General features: G+C 46.7%; 1 protein-coding gene across 1 annotated transcript in view; it reads right to left on the bottom strand.

Annotated features, from left to right (window-relative positions):
* LOC142294904 (uncharacterized) overlaps window positions 1–6,642 on the bottom strand; it is a 65,311-nt gene extending 58,669 nt beyond the window's left edge. The window contains exon 1 of the mRNA XM_075337971.1: window positions 6,586–6,642. The gene's annotated coding sequence lies outside the window, so the exon portion shown is untranslated. The remainder of the gene's footprint in view (window positions 1–6,585) is intronic.
* Window positions 6,643–13,311: the final 6,669 nt, after the last annotated feature.

Raw genomic sequence — 13,311 nt, 5'->3', positions numbered from 1 at the left:
ACAAGTCTAGTGAATAATACACGTCAGCAGTGTCTGATAGTGTCAAACTTCTCAGTAATTGTCGCTCCTTAAAACCTGTTAGGTTCTTAGTGCGTCCGTGCTTGCATTTAAAAACCGCACGTGTGTGCCTGTCGGTGGCAGCGTACAGGTGCACTTGTGTGCGTTTTGCACAAATTTGGATAAACGCACAAGTCTACAGAATAATACACGTCAGTCAGCAGTGTCTCATAGTGTCAAACTTCTCAGTAATTGTCATTCCTAAAAACCTGTTAGGTTCTTAGTGCGTCGGTGCTTGCATTTAAAAACCGCACGTGTGTGCCTGTCGGTGGCAGCGTACAGGTGCACTTGTGTGCGTTTTGCACAAACTTGGATAAACGCACAAGTCTAGTGAATAATACACGTCAGCAGTGTCTGATAGTGTCAAACTTCTCAGTAATTGTCGCTCCTTAAAACCTGTTAGGTTCTTAGTGCGTCCGTGCTTGCATTTAAAAAACGCACGTGTGTGCCTGTCGGTGGCAGCGTACAGGTGCACTTGTGTGCGTTTTGCACAAACTTGGATATAACGCACAAGTCTAGTGAATAATACACGTCAGCAGTGTCTGATAGTGTCAAACTTCTCAGTAATTGTCGCTCCTAAAAACCTGTTAGGTTCTTAGTGCGTCCGTGCTTGCATTTAAAAACCGCACGTGTGTGCCTGTCGGTGGCAGCGTACAGGTGCACTTGTGTGCGTTTTGCACAAACTTGGATAAACGCACAAGTCTAGTGAATAATACACGTCAGTCAGCAGTGTCTGATAGTGTCAAACGTCTCAGTAATTGTCACTCCTAAAAACCTGTTAGGTTCTTAGTGCGTCGGTGCTTGCATTTAAAAACTGCACGTGTGTGCCTGTCGGTGGCAGCGTACAGGTGCACTTGTGTGCGTTTTGCACAAACTTGGATAAACGCACAAGTCTAGTGAATAATACACGTCAGTCAGCAGTGTCTGATAGTGTCAAACGTCTCAGTAATTGTCACTCCTAAAAACCTGTTAGGTTCTTAGTGCGTCGGTGCTTGCATTTAAAAACTGCACGTGTGTGCCTGTCGGTGGCAGCGTACAGGTGCACTTGTGTGCGTTTTGCACAAACTAGGATATAACGCACAAGTCTAGTGAATAATACACGTCAGCAGTGTCTGATAGTGTCAAACTTCTCAGTAATTGTCGCTCCTTAAAACCTGTTAGGTTCTTAGTGCGTCCGTGCTTGCATTTAAAAAACGCACGTGTGTGCCTGTCGGTGGCAGCGTACAGGTGCACTTGTGTGCATTTTGCACAAACTAGTATATAACGCACAAGTCTAGTGAATAATACACGTCAGCAGTGTCTGATAGTGTCAAACTTCTCAGTAATTGTCGCTCCTTAAAACCTGTTAGGTTCTTAGTGCGTCCGTGCTTGCATTTAAAAAACACACGTGTGTGCCTGTCGGTGGCAGCGTACAGGTGCACTTGTGTGCATTTTGCACAAACTAGTATATAACGCACAAGTCTAGTGAATAATACACGTCAGCAGTGGCTGATAGTGTCAAACTTCTCAGTAATTGTCGCTCCTTATAACCTGTTAGGTTCTTAGTGCGTCCGTGCTTGCATTTAAAAAACGCACGTGTGTGCCTGTCGGTGGCAGCGTACAGGTGCACTTGTGTGCGTTTTGCACAAACTAGTATATAACGCACAAGTCTAGTGAATAATACACGTCAGCAGTGTCTGATAGTGTCAAACTTCTCAGTAATTGTCGCTCCTTAAAACCTGTTAGGTTCTTAGTGCGTCCGTGCTTGCATTTAAAAAACGCACGTGTGTGCCTGTCGGTGGCAGCGTACAGGTGCACTTGTGTGCGTTTTGCACAAACTTGGATATAACGCACAAGTCTAGTGAATAATACACGTCAGCAGTGTCTGATAGTGTCAAACTTCTCAGTAATTGTCGCTCCTTAAAACCTGTTAGGTTCTTAGTGCGTCCGTGCTTGCATTTAAAAAACGCACGTGTGTGCCTGTCGGTGGCAGCGTACAGGTGCACTTGTGTGCGTTTTGCACAAACTTGGATATAACGCACAAGTCTAGTGAATAATACACGTCAGCAGTGTCTGATAGTGTCAAACTTCTCAGTAATTGTCGCTCCTAAAAACCTGTTAGGTTCTTAGTGCGTCCGTGCTTGCATTTAAAAACCGCACGTGTGTGCCTGTCGGTGGCAGCGTACAGGTGCACTTGTGTGCGTTTTGCACAAACTTGGATAAACGCACAAGTCTAGTGAATAATACACGTCAGTCAGCAGTGTCTGATAGTGTCAAACGTCTCAGTAATTGTCACTCCTAAAAACCTGTTAGGTTCTTAGTGCGTCGGTGCTTGCATTTAAAAACTGCACGTGTGTGCCTGTCGGTGGCAGCGTACAGGTGTAATTGTGTGCGTTTTGCACAAACTAGGATATAACGCACAAGTCTAGTGAATAATACACGTCAGCAGTGTCTGATAGTGTCAAACTTCTCAGTAATTGTCGCTCCTTAAAACCTGTTAGGTTCTTAGTGCGTCCGTGCTTGCATTTAAAAAACGCACGTGTGTGCCTGTCGGTGGCAGCGTACAGGTGCACTTGTGTGCGTTTTGCACAAACTAGTATATAACGCACAAGTCTAGTGAATAATACACGTCAGCAGTGTCTGATAGTGTCAAACTTCTCAGTAATTGTTGCTCCTAAAAACCTGTTAGGTTCTTAGTGCGTCCATGCTTGCATTTAAAAACCGCACGTGTGTGCCTGTCGGTGGCAGCGTACAGGTGCACTTGTGTGCGTTTTGCACAAACTTGGATAAACACACAAGTCTAGTGAATAATACACGTCAGCAGTGTCTGATAGTGTCAAACTTCTCAGTAATTGTCGCTCCTTAAAACCTGTTAGGTTCTTAGTGCGTCCGTGCTTGCATTTAAAAACCGCACGTGTGTGCCTGTCGGTGGCAGCGTACAGGTGCACTTGTGTGCGTTTTGCACAAACTTGGATAAACGCACAAGTCTAGTGAATAATACACGTCAGCAGTGTCTGATAGTGTCAAACTTCTCAGTAATTGTCGCTCCTAAAAACCTGTTAGGTTCTTAGTGCGTCCGTGCTTGCATTTAAAAACCGCACGTGTGTGCCTGTCGGTGGCAGCGTACAGGTGCACTTGTGTGCGTTTTGCACAAACTTGGATAAACGCACAAGTCTAGTGAATAATACACGTCAGTCAGCAGTGTCTGATAGTGTCAAACGTCTCAGTAATTGTCACTCCTAAAAACCTGTTAGGTTCTTAGTGCGTCGGTGCTTGCATTTAAAAACTGCACGTGTGTGCCTGTCGGTGGCAGCGTACAGGTGCAATTGTGTGCGTTTTGCACAAACTAGGATATAACGCACAAGTCTAGTGAATAATACACGTCAGCAGTGTCTGATAGTGTCAAACTTCTCAGTAATTGTCGCTCCTTAAAACCTGTTAGGTTCTTAGTGCGTCCGTGCTTGCATTTAAAAAACGCACGTGTGTGCCTGTCGGTGGCAGCGTACAGGTGCACTTGTGTGCGTTTTGCACAAACTAGTATATAACGCACAAGTCTAGTGAATAATACACGTCAGCAGTGTCTGATAGTGTCAAACTTCTCAGTAATTGTCGCTCCTAAAAACCTGTTAGGTTCTTAGTGCGTCCGTGCTTGCATTTAAAAACCGCACGTGTGTGCCTGTCGGTGGCAGCGTACAGGTGCACTTGTGTGCGTTTTGCACAAACTTGGATAAACGCACAAGTCTAGTGAATAATACACGTCAGCAGTGTCTGATAGTGTCAAACTTCTCAGTAATTGTCGCTCCTTAAAACCTGTTAGGTTCTTAGTGCGTCCGTGCTTGCATTTAAAAACCGCACGTGTGTGCCTGTCGGTGGCAGCGTACAGGTGCACTTGTGTGCGTTTTGCACAAATTTGGATAAACGCACAAGTCTAGTGAATAATACACGTCAGTCAGCAGTGTCTCATAGTGTCAAACTTCTCAGTAATTGTCATTCCTAAAAACCTGTTAGGTTCTTAGTGCGTCGGTGCTTGCATTTAAAAACTGCACGTGTGTGCCTGTCGGTGGCAGCGTACAGGTGCACGTGTGTGCGTTTTGCACAAACTTGGATATAACGCACAAGTATAGTGAATAATACACGTCAGCAGTGTCTGATAGTGTCAAACTTCTCAGTAATTGTCGCTCCTTAAAACCTGTTAGGTTCTTAGTGCGTCCGTGCTTGCATTTAAAAAACGCACGTGTGTGCCTGTCGGTGGCTGCGTACAGGTGCACTTGTGTGCGTTTTGCACAAACTAGTATATAACGCACAAGTCTAGTGAATAATACACGTCAGCATTGTCTGATAGTGTCAAACTTCTCAGTAATTGTCGCTCCTAAAAACCTGTTAGGTTCTTAGTGCGTCCGTGCTTGCATTTAAAAACCGCACGTGTGTGCCTGTCGGTGGCAGCGTACAGGTGCACTTGTGTGCGTTTTGCACAAACTTGGATAAACGCACAAGTCTAGTGAATAATACACGTCAGCAGTGTCTGATAGTGTCAAACTTCTCAGTAATTGTCGCTCCTTAAAACCTGTTAGGTTCTTAGTGCGTCCGTGCTTGCATTTAAAAAACGCACGTGTGTGCCTGTCGGTGGCAGCGTACAGGTGCACTTGTGTGCGTTTTGCACAAACTTGGATATAACGCACAAGTCTAGTGAATAATACACGTCAGCAGTGTCTGATAGTGTCAAACTTCTCAATAATTGTCGCTCCTAAAAACCTGTTAGGTTCTTAGTGCGTCCGTGCTTGCATTTAAAAACCGCACGTGTGTGCCTGTCGGTGGCAGCGTACAGGTGCACTTGTGTGCGTTTTGCACAAACTTGGATAAACGCACAAGTCTAGTGAATAATACACGTCAGTCAGCAGTGTCTGATAGTGTCAAACGTCTCAGTAATTGTCACTCCTAAAAACCTGTTAGGTTCTTAGTGCGTCGGTGCTTGCATTTAAAAACTGCACGTGTGTGCCTGTCGGTGGCAGCGTACAGGTGCACTTGTGTGCGTTTTGCACAAACTTGGATAAACGCACAAGTCTAGTGAATAATACACGTCAGTCAGCAGAGTCTGATAGTGTCAAACGTCTCAGTAATTGTCACTCCTAAAAACCTGTTAGGTTCTTAGTGCGTCGGTGCTTGCATTTAAAAACTGCACGTGTGTGCCTGTCGGTGGCAGCGTACAGGTGCACTTGTGTGCGTTTTGCACAAACTAGGATATAACGCACAAGTCTAGTGAATAATACACGTCAGCAGTGTCTGATAGTGTCAAACTTCTCAGTAATTGTCGCTCCTTAAAACCTGTTAGGTTCTTAGTGCGTCCGTGCTTGCATTTAAAAAACGCACGTGTGTGCCTGTCGGTGGCAGCGTACAGGTGCACTTGTGTGCGTTTTGCACAAACTAGTATATAACGCACAAGTCTAGTGAATAATACACGTCAGCAGTGTCTGATAGTGTCAAACTTCTCAGTAATTGTCGCTCCTAAAAACCTGTTAGGTTCTTAGTGCGTCCGTGCTTGCATTTAAAAACCGCACGTGTGTGCCTGTCGGTGGCAGCGTACAGGTGCACTTGTGTGCGTTTTGCACAAACTTGGATAAACGCACAAGTCTAGTGAATAATACACGTCAGCAGTGTCTGATAGTGTCAAACTTCTCAGTAATTGTCGCTCCTTAAAACCTGTTAGGTTCTTAGTGCGTCCGTGCTTGCATTTAAAAAACGCACGTGTGTGCCTGTCGGTGGCAGCGTACAGGTGCACTTGTGTGCGTTTTGCACAAACTAGTATATAACGCACAAGTCTAGTGAATAATACACGTCAGCAGTGTCTGATAGTGTCAAACTTCTCAGTAATTGTCGCTCCTAAAAACCTGTTAGGTTCTTAGTGCGTCCGTGCTTGCATTTAAAAACCGCACGTGTGTGCCTGTTGGTGGCAGCGTACAGGTGCACTTGTGTGCGTTTTGCACAAACTTGGATAAACGCACAAGTCTAGTGAATAATACACGTCAGCAGTGTCTGATAGTGTCAAACTTCTCAGTAATTGTCGCTCCTTAAAACCTGTTAGGTTCTTAGTGCGTCCGTGCTTGCATTTAAAAAACGCACGTGTGTGCCTGTCGGTGGCAGCGTACAGGTGCACTTGTGTGCGTTTTGCACAAACTAGTATATAACGCACAAGTCTAGTGAATAATACACGTCAGCAGTGTCTGATAGTGTCAAACTTCTCAGTAATTGTCGCTCCTAAAAACCTGTTAGGTTCTTAGTGCGTCCGTGCTTGCATTTAAAAACCGCACGTGTGTGGCTGTCGGTGGCAGCGTACAGGTGAACTTGTGTGCGTTTTGCACAAACTTGGATAAACGCACAAGTCTAGTGAATAATACATGTCAGTCAGCAGTGTCTGATAGTGTCAAACTTCTTGTAACGCCTGGTCCCACCAGACCCCGGGGGGGGAGCTCTCCCTCACATCTGCCCAGTCTCAGCATGGCTCCCACATGCACTCCTGCCCCCACTCCCAGGCAGAGAAGGCCTTCCACTTACCGGCCCCAGGGCTCTGCAGACGTTGCTCCCACTCCTAGGCCTGCTGCAGTTTCCTCCTCACACAGAATTGCTGTAGGTTATTCTAGGCTGCGTGCGAGGCCACGCCCCCTTTCTTAAAGTGGCATGCCCCAAATCCTGGAAGTGATCTCAGAGGTCACCTGCTGCCTAATAGGTATTTAAGTTCACTTCCCCCGGCAGCAGGCGCCCGAGCAACGCCTCTATTAGTGCATTGCCAGTGTCCTAATCTGTTTATGCTATTGTTTATGATCCGTACATTTGTTCCTGATTCTAATCCTGTGTCTCACCGTAGTGCCATCCATACCATTCCGGCTGTGGACGTCACCACCCATTCCTACCGTGGACGTCACCGTGCCATACCTGCCGTGGACACTATCTGTACCGTACCGGCTGTGGACGTCACCTGCTGTGAAACATCTCCGGTGCCACTTCCGTGTTCCGCCTGCCGCGGACATCGTACCCGAGCCACGCCCGGCCGTACAGAGACTCCTACCTCCGGTCCCTGGCTGCCGTGCATTTAGGCCTTCTGGGGAGGCGCCGCACAGTCCCTGTATAGGGGTTCGCTGCTGGCCGTCTTCTCAGGGGAGTCCGGTGCACGGTCCAGTGGGTCCACCTCCGGACGTTCGCCGCTCCTCGGTGAGCGTAACACTTCTCAGTAATTGTCACTCCTAAAAACGTGTTAGGTTCTTAGTGCGTCGGTGCTTGCATTTAAAAACTGCACGTGTGTGCCTGTCGGTGGCAGCGTACAGGTGTACTTGTGTGCGTTTTGCACAAACTAGGATATAACGCACAAGTCTAGTGAATAATACACGTCAGCAGTGTCTGATAGTGTCAAACTTCTCAGTAATTGTCGCTCCTTAAAACCTGTTAGGTTCTTAGTGCGTCCGTGCTTGCATTTAAAAAACGCACGTGTGTGCCTGTCGGTGGCAGCGTACAGGTGCACATGTGTGCGTTTTGCACAAACTAGTATATAACGCACAAGTCTAGTGAATAATACATGTCAGCAGTGTCTGATAGTGTCAAACTTCTCAGTAATTGTCACTCCTAAAAACCTGTTAGGTTCTTAGTGCGTCCGTGCTTGCATTTAAAAAACGCACGTGTGTGCCTGTCAGTGGCAGCGTACAGGTGCACTTGTGTGCGTTTTGCACAAACTTGGATATAACGCACAAGTATAGTGAATAATACACGTCAGCAGTGTCTGATAGTGTCAAACTTCTCAGTAATTGTCGCTCCTAAAAGCCTGTTAGGTTCTTAGTGCGTCCGTGCTTGCATTTAAAAAACGCACGTGTGTGCCTGTCGGTGGCAGCGTACAGGTGCACTTGTGTGCGTTTTGCACAAACTAGTATATAACGCACAAGTCTAGTGAATAATACACGTCAGCAGTGTCTGATAGTGTCAAACTTCTCAGTAATTGTCGCTCCTGAAAACCTGTTAGGTTCTTAGTGCGTCCGTGCTTGCATTTAAAAAACGCACGTGTGTGCCTGTCGGTGGCAGCGTACAGGTGCACATGTGTGCGTTTTGCACAAACTTGGATAAACGCACAAGTCTAGTGAATAATACACGTCAGCAGTGTCTGATAGTGTCAAACTTCTCAGTAATTGTCGCTCCTAAAAACCTGTTATGTTCTTAGTGCGTCCGTGCTTGCATTTAAAAACCGCACGTGTGTGCCTGTCGGTGGCAGCGTACAGGTGCACTTGTGTGCGTTTTGCACAAACTAGTATATAACGCACAAATCTAGTGAATAATACACGTCAGCAGTGTCTGATAGTGTCAAACTTCTCAGTAATTGTCGCTCCTAAAAACCTGTTAGGTTCTTAGTGCGTCCGTGCTTGCATTTAAAAACCGCACGTGTGTGCCTGTCGGTGGCAGCGTACAGGTGCACTTGTGTGCGTTTTGCACAAACTTGGATAAACGCACAAGTCTAGTGAATAATACACGTCAGTCAGCAGTGTCTGATAGTGTCAAACGTCTCAGTAATTGTCACTCCTAAAAACCTGTTAGGTTCTTAGTGCGTCGGTGCTTGCATTTAAAAACTGCACGTGTGTGCCTGTCGGTGGCAGCGTACAGGTGCACTTGTGTGCGTTTTGCACAAACTAGGATATAACGCACAAGTCTAGTGAATAATACACGTCAGCAGTGTCTGATAGTGTCAAACTTCTCAGTAATTGTCGCTCCTTAAAACCTGTTAGGTTCTTAGTGCGTCCGTGCTTGCATTTAAAAAACGCACGTGTGTGCCTGTCGGTGGCAGCGTACAGGTGCACTTGTGTGCGTTTTGCACAAACTAGTATATAACGCACAAGTCTAGTGAATAATACACGTCAGCAGTGTCTGATAGTGTCAAACTTCTCAGTAATTGTCGCTCCTAAAAACCTGTTAGGTTCTTAGTGCGTCCGTGCTTGCATTTAAAAACCGCACGTGTGTGCCTGTCGGTGGCAGCGTACAGGTGCACTTGTGTGCGTTTTGCACAAACTTGGATAAACGCACAAGTCTAGTGAATAATACACGTCAGCAGTGTCTGATAGTGTCAAACTTCTCAGTAATTGTCGCTCCTTAAAACCTGTTAGGTTCTTAGTGCGTCCGTGCTTGCATTTAAAAAACGCACGTGTGTGCCTGTCGGTGGCAGCGTACAGGTGCACTTGTGTGCGTTTTGCACAAACTAGGATATAACGCACAAGTCTAGTGAATAATACACGTCAGCAGTGTCTGATAGTGTCAAACTTCTCAGTAATTGTCGCTCCTAAAAACCTGTTAGGTTCTTAGTGCGTCCGTGCTTGCATTTAAAAACCGCACGTGTGTGCCTGTCGGTGGCAGCGTACAGGTGCACTTGTGTGCGTTTTGCACAAACTTGGATAAACGCACAAGTCTAGTGAATAATACACATCAGTCAGCAGTGTCTGATAGTGTCAAACGTCTCAGTAATTGTCACTCCTAAAAACCTGTTAGGTTCTTAGTGCGTCGGTGCTTGCATTTAAAAACTGCACGTGTGTGCCTGTCGGTGGCAGCGTACAGGTGCACTTGTGTGCGTTTTGCACAAACTAGGATATAACGCACAAGTCTAGTGAATAATACACGTCAGCAGTGTCTGATAGTGTCAAACTTCTCAGTAATTGTCGCTCCTTAAAACCTGTTAGGTTCTTAGTGCGTCCGTGCTTGCATTTAAAAAACGCACGTGTGTGCCTGTCGGTGGCAGCGTACAGGTGCACATGTGTGCGTTTTGCACAAACTAGTATATAACGCACAAGTCTAGTGAATAATACATGTCAGCAGTGTCTGATAGTGTCAAACTTCTCAGTAATTGTCACTCCTAAAAACCTGTTAGGTTCTTAGTGCGTCCGTGCTTGCATATAAAAACCGCACGTGTGTGCCTGTCGGTGGCAGCGTACAGGTGCACTTGTGTGCGTTTTGCACAAACTAGTATATAACGCACAAGTCTAGTGAATATAATACACGTCAGCAGTGTCTGATAGTGTCAAACTTCTCAGTAATTGTCGCTCCTAAAAACCTGTTAGGTTCTTAGTGCGTCCGTGCTTGCATTTAAAAACCGCACGTGTGTGCCTGTCGGTGGCAGCGTACAGGTGCACTTGTGTGCGTTTTGCACAAACTTGGATAAACGCACAAGTCTAGTGAATAATACACGTCAGCAGTGTCTGATAGTGTCAAACTTCTCAGTAATTGTCGCTCCTTAAAACCTGTTAGGTTCTTAGTGCGTCCGTGCTTGCATTTAAAAAACGCACGTGTGTGCCTGTCGGTGGCAGCGTACAGGTGCACTTGTGTGCGTTTTGCACAAACTAGTATATAACGCACAAGTCTAGTGAATAATACACGTCAGCAGTGTCTGATAGTGTCAAACTTCTCAGTAATTGTCGCTCCTAAAAACCTGTTAGGTTCTTAGTGCGTCCGTGCTTGCATTTAAAAACCGCACGTGTGTGCCTGTCGGTGGCAGCGTACAGGTGCACTTGTGTGCGTTTTGCACAAACTTGGATAAACGCACAAGTCTAGTGAATAATACACGTCAGCAGTGTCTGATAGTGTCAAACTTCTCAGTAATTGTCGCTCCTTAAAACCTGTTAGGTTCTTAGTGCGTCCATGCTTGCATTTAAAAAACGCACGTGTGTGCCTGTCGGTGGCAGCGTACAGGTGCACTTGTGTGCGTTTTGCACAAACTAGTATATAACGCACAAGTCTAGTGAATAATACACGTCAGCAGTGTCTGATAGTGTCAAACTTCTCAGTAATTGTCGCTCCTAAAAACCTGTTAGGTTCTTAGTGCGTCCGTGCTTGCATTTAAAAACCGCACGTGTGTGGCTGTCGGTGGCAGCGTACAGGTGAACTTGTGTGCGTTTTGCACAAACTTGGATAAACGCACAAGTCTAGTGAATAATACATGTCAGTCAGCAGTGTCTGATAGTGTCAAACTTCTTGTAACGCCTGGTCCCACCAGACCCCGGGGGGGGAGCTCTCCCTCACATCTGCCCAGTCTCAGCATGGCTCCCACATGCACTCCTGCCCCCACTCCCAGGCAGAGAAGGCCTTCCACTTACCGGCCCCAGGGCTCTGCAGACGTTGCTCCCACTCCTAGGCCTGCTGCAGTTTCCTCCTCACACAGAATTGCTGTAGGTTATTCTAGGCTGCGTGCGAGGCCACGCCCCCTTTCTTAAAGTGGCATGCCCCAAATCCTGGAAGTGATCTCAGAGGTCACCTGCTGCCTAATAGGTATTTAAGTTCACTTCCCCCGGCAGCAGGCGCCCGAGCAACGCCTCTATTAGTGCATTGCCAGTGTCCTAATCTGTCTATGCTATTGTTTATGATCCGTACATTTGTTCCTGATTCTAATCCTGTGTCTCACCGTAGTGCCATCCATACCATTCCGGCTGTGGACGTCACCACCCATTCCTACCGTGGACGTCACCGTGCCATACCTGCCGTGGACACTATCTGTACCGTACCGGCTGTGGACGTCACCTGCTGTGAAACATCTCCGGTGCCACTTCCGTGTTCCGCCTGCCGCGGACATCGTACCCGAGCCACGCCCGGCCGTACAGAGACTCCTACCTCCGGTCCCTGGCTGCCATGCATTTAGGCCTTCTGGGGAGGCGCCGCACAGTCCCTGTATAGGGGTTCGCTGCTGGCCGTCTTCTCAGGGGAGTCCGGTGCACGGTCCAGTGGGTCCACCTCCGGACGTTCGCCGCTCCTCGGTGAGCGTAACACTTCTCAGTAATTGTCACTCCTAAAAACCTGTTAGGTTCTTAGTGCGTCGGTGCTTGCATTTAAAAACTGCACGTGTGTGCCTGTCGGTGGCAGCGTACAGGTGCACTTGTGTGCGTTTTGCACAAACTAGGATATAACGCACAAGTCTAGTGAATAATACACGTCAGCAGTGGCTGATAGTGTCAAACTTCTCAGTAATTGTTGCTCCTTAAAACCTGTTAGGTTCTTAGTGCGTCCGTGCTTGCATTTAAAAAACGCACGTGTGTGCCTGTCGGTAGCAGCGTACAGGTGCACATGTGTGCGTTTTGCACAAACTAGTATATAACGCACAAGTCTAGTGAATAATACATGTCAGCAGTGTCTGATAGTGTCAAACTTCTCAGTAATTGTCACTCCTAAAAACCTGTTAGGTTCTTAGTGCGTCCGTGCTTGCATTTAAAAACCGCACGTGTGTGCCTGTCGGTGGCAGCGTACAGGTGCACTTGTGTGCGTTTTGCACAAACTTGGATAAACGCACAAGTCTAGTGAATAATACACGTCAGCAGTGTCTGATAGTGTCAAACTTCTCAGTAATTGTCGCTCCTTAAAACCTGTTAGGTTCTTAGTGCGTCCGTGCTTGCATTTAAAAAACGCACGTGTGTGCCTGTCGGTGGCAGCGTACAGGTGCACTTGTGTGCGTTTTGCACAAACTAGTATATAACGCACAAGTCTAGTGAATAATACACGTCAGCAGTGTCTGATAGTGTCAAACTTCTCAGTAATTGTCGCTCCTAAAAACCTGTTAGGTTCTTAGTGCGTCCGTGCTTGCATTTAAAAACCGCACGTGTGTGCCTGTCGGTGGCAGCGTACAGGTGCACTTGTGTGCGTTTTGCACAAACTTGGATAAACGCACAAGTCTAGTGAATAATACACGTCAGCAGTGTCTGATAGTGTCAAACTTCTCAGTAATTGTCGCTCCTTAAAACCTGTTAGGTTCTTAGTGCGTCCGTGCTTGCATTTAAAAAACGCACGTGTGTGCCTGTCGGTGGCAGCGTACAGGTGCACTTGTGTGCGTTTTGCACAAACTAGTATATAACGCACAAGTCTAGTGAATAATACACGTCAGCAGTGTCTGATAGTGTCAAACTTCTCAGTAATTGTCGCTCCTAAAAACCTGTTAGGTTCTTAGTGCGTCCGTGCTTGCATTTAAAAACCGCACGTGTGTGCCTGTCGGTGGCAGCGTACAGGTGCACTTGTGTGCGTTTTGCACAAACTAGGATATAACGCACAAGTCTAGTGAATAATACACGTCAGCAGTGGCTGATAGTGTCAAACTTCTCAGTAATTGTTGCTCCTTAAAACCTGTTAGGTTCTTAGTGCGTCCGTGCTTGCATTTAAAAAACGCACGTGTGTGCCTGTCGGTGGCAGCGTACAGGTGCACATGTGTGCGTTTTGCACAAACTAGTATATAACGCACAAGTCTAGTGAATAATACATGTCAGCAGTGTCTGATAGTGTCAA

Source organism: Anomaloglossus baeobatrachus, chromosome 1 (assembly GCF_048569485.1).
Source record: "Anomaloglossus baeobatrachus isolate aAnoBae1 chromosome 1, aAnoBae1.hap1, whole genome shotgun sequence".
NCBI lineage: Eukaryota > Metazoa > Chordata > Amphibia > Anura > Aromobatidae > Anomaloglossus > Anomaloglossus baeobatrachus.
Note: the sequence above shows the minus strand (reverse complement) of the source record. Positions and strands in the feature narration are given on the sequence as shown.